At 27.3% G+C, this 3,310-nt stretch overlaps 1 protein-coding gene across 1 annotated transcript in view; it reads left to right on the top strand.

Annotated features, from left to right (window-relative positions):
* Positions 1 to 228: 228 nt before the first annotated feature.
* LOC123012489 (aquaporin-like) overlaps positions 229 to 3,310 on the top strand; it is a 12,108-nt gene continuing 9,026 nt past the window's right edge. Inside the window, exon 1 of the mRNA XM_044410445.1 lies at positions 229 to 736. The gene's annotated coding sequence lies outside the window, so the exon portion shown is untranslated. The remainder of the gene's footprint in view (positions 737 to 3,310) is intronic.

The following is a 3,310-nucleotide window of genomic DNA, read 5'->3' as shown; positions in this document are numbered from 1 at the left end:
TATAATTGTGTGATTAAAATCAACCATTTCCTGAAACATTGTGAAGTTTGTAACTGAAAAATTGATATTTTGTTAATAAAATCTAAACTTTGTAAAAGAGTCACATACTGTACAAATGAAATAAATGAGAATTATTTTCAAGTTTGAAGTAGTTTTATTAGTAGACATTGACAGTGATTAATTCAATACACCACCACCAGCAGGATGACTTATTTCAAAAATGTCACGCCTAACGAGAACGTAGTTATGGGAATGACACCATTAAAACAGTAGCAGTGTAATATTTTTGTGTATTTTGAGGCGGAAGTGATAAAATGAAGGTTTCCTGCTTTTATAAAAGAAATCTTGTTTAATCTAAATCCTTCACTTTCAAATCAGTGCAGCTTTTTTGTTAACCACGAGTTGATCAGTCTTGTGGTTAAAATCATTAATTTGCCGGTTTTGCAGATTAAAAAAAATTATAAAATGTTTATATTCCAGTGTTGACGTCTTTCAATCGCATTAAATCTCAATTTACTTATCAAATTGTCATCCTGTGCACGCGGCCATTTTGAATGAATGAAATCGTAGAGGGGAATGTTATTCATAAAATGTAATGTGTGTTTTATACCTCTAGTGAATGTGTGCACACAGAAGTAAATAAATCAGTGCCTTACACAAATTAAATATTTTGTGCTGATACATTGACTTACATGTGACTTAAAAACTAAAAACTACTTGACAAGAAAAATTCAAGGTAAGGTTAATTTTCTCATTAAAATTTTTAGAAGTTAATGAAGGTCTGTAACCACAAAGAGACACTTCTACAGGGTGAATATAAAGTATGGTACCAAGCGGTTTTATTTTTAATCATTTGCCTCCAGAAAATAATAATTAATATAAATTAAAGTAATATGAAAAATGTGATCGTATTTTCAGAGCGAAATTTTGTTTTGTTTTTGAGTTATCCGAATTTTTTTTGTCAAAATTGCAATTTATGTGAAAAATTTTTTTGAAAAAATTAAATATAATGCAGACAGTTGTAATCCTTAGAGTATAGCTTTTATGAGAAAAATGATTTTATAGTGGGTTGCCATTTAAAAAAATATTTTTTTTTTGTAGAACTCAAAAACAAAAGGAAATTTCGAAAAATTTTATTCTTGTTAAGTCATCACATTTTTATAGTACTTTATCACTCATCAATTAGTTTTTTTCAAAAAATAAATAGTTTAAGCAAAAAACGTTTGGTTCCATACTTTTTATTCACCTGGTATATTTAAAACAGTGCCCCGACAGAGAAAATGAGGTTTCATTTTAAATTAAAACTGGACTACGAAAAAATGATAACAGTAATTAATACCTATGTATCTAGGGGATATTACTAAGCAAAAGAGATAATATAACATTTTATACAAACTTTAACTTTAATTAAGTCATTAAGCGGTATGATAGAATGAATGAATCAATTTCCTGCCTAATCATGTTTTTCATTTTTTTTTATTTTACATTGACATGACTAGAGTATTTTAAATAAGTATAATAGTCCAATGTATTGTTAAATTTTGTTACTCTGAAGTGTCTTCCGGATCCATTTGGCGAAGTGCAAATGTTTTCTTAAGAATTACAAAAAAAAATGGAGAATTGAAATTTGAATTATTTTGTAATCTAAAGATTTAATATTTTTTTTAGTTTACAAATGTAGATTTATCTATATTAAGTGCAAAGTTCTGAAAATTGATTCAACGATTATATGGGACATCTGTATAACACATACAGAGTGCTCAAAATTGGAGCATTAGCTTAGTAGTATGTTTTTGAGAAGCAGATTACAATAAAAAAAAATTAAAAAAGGCATTTTTTACAAAATCTGAAGCTACAAACTGATTTTGTTTAGAATTTTCTCAAGTTACTATATTTTACTTGAAATAAACGTTTGTTTCATGTGGATATAAAATGGTGGATAATTGTTTTTAATTTAATTTCACCATTTTAATTTTTTTTAAATATTTATTTTTTTAGCAGTTCTTAAAATGTGCTTTGATCTGTTTAAATCAAAAGGACAAGTAACATTTTAATCAAAGGGTAGATAGAGTAATATATATATATTTTTTACAAATAAATGCTTAAAACAAAATAAACAAACTAAAAAAACCTAACAATCCTCATACTATCGAGATTTTAAAACCTGTCACGATAAATACAAGGTGATTCACGAGGAATAATGAGCCTGACCAAATTCTCGATGCAACCACCATTACTTTGCGCAAGTTATTTTGCGCCAACTGTAATGTTGGTTGCATCGAGAATTTGGTCAGGCTCATTATTCCTCGTGAATCACCCTGTATGTAATAATAGGAATGCTTAATTTTTTTAAACTAAAATTATGTTAGATATTAGTCTTTAACCAAGCAGGGCTGGACCCCAAAAAATGAAAATTTCAGTCGAGAATTTTTTATCTTTTACAAGTCGTTTCACTTATTCGGTGACATATTGAATACAGGGTGCGCCAGAACTCGCGCCCTAGAGAAAATTTTCAAGTAAGATAGATACCAGGAACATGGAAAAAATGTTTAAAAAATTCTATCTGTCAAAAAAATTAGCTATTTATTTTTTGACATTTGACATATTTTTATTTAATGATACTAATGATCTTGTATATGTTTTTTTATAATTATTAAGTAAAGGTACAAAAATTTTGCCAATAAAAACCACAAATAACATTAAACAGAGTTACAATTTAGGATACAGCTTCATTGTTTCCTCTTATAATAGCCTGTAGCAAAAAAAACTTGAAAAATTATTTTTTCAACAAAAATAAATAGAGTCAAAGTGCAAAATTTAAACTCTCATGACTTCGAAATTTTTATAGATAGAATTTTTTTAACATTTTTTTCATCTTCCTGGTATCTTACCTTATATGGCATATTTCTCTGGGTCGCGAGTTCTGGCGCACCCTGTATAAGCATTTCTCTATGGGAAAAAATTAAACGCTATGTTATTAAACTAAATGCTTAGCATTTCTACTTAGCATTTAGAATATTTTACTTAGCAAATCAAAATTATTTACTTAGCATTTTATTACTAGCTTTCCCTTTAGAAACATTTGTTGATTACGAAAATTTAGAATTTCAAATTAGTACAACAGCTTATTATTTTTTGCTCCAGGTAGTTATTTTGTGGTTAGTTTGTAATAATATAACAACCAGCACAAAGAAAAATGTTTTTTGTCTAGTTTTACGTAAATAAAGAATTATCATAATACATATGATAAATTGTAGTTTTTTTTCACAGTAAATATTAAATTACTGTAAAAACCCAATACAACCCTTTA

This window comes from Tribolium madens, unplaced genomic scaffold (genome assembly GCF_015345945.1).
Source record: "Tribolium madens isolate multiple individuals breed KSU strain unplaced genomic scaffold, Tmad_KSU_1.1 Scaffold_96;HRSCAF=242;Tcas5.2_LG5, whole genome shotgun sequence".
Lineage (NCBI taxonomy): Eukaryota > Metazoa > Arthropoda > Insecta > Coleoptera > Tenebrionidae > Tribolium > Tribolium madens.
Note: the sequence above shows the minus strand (reverse complement) of the source record. Positions and strands in the feature narration are given on the sequence as shown.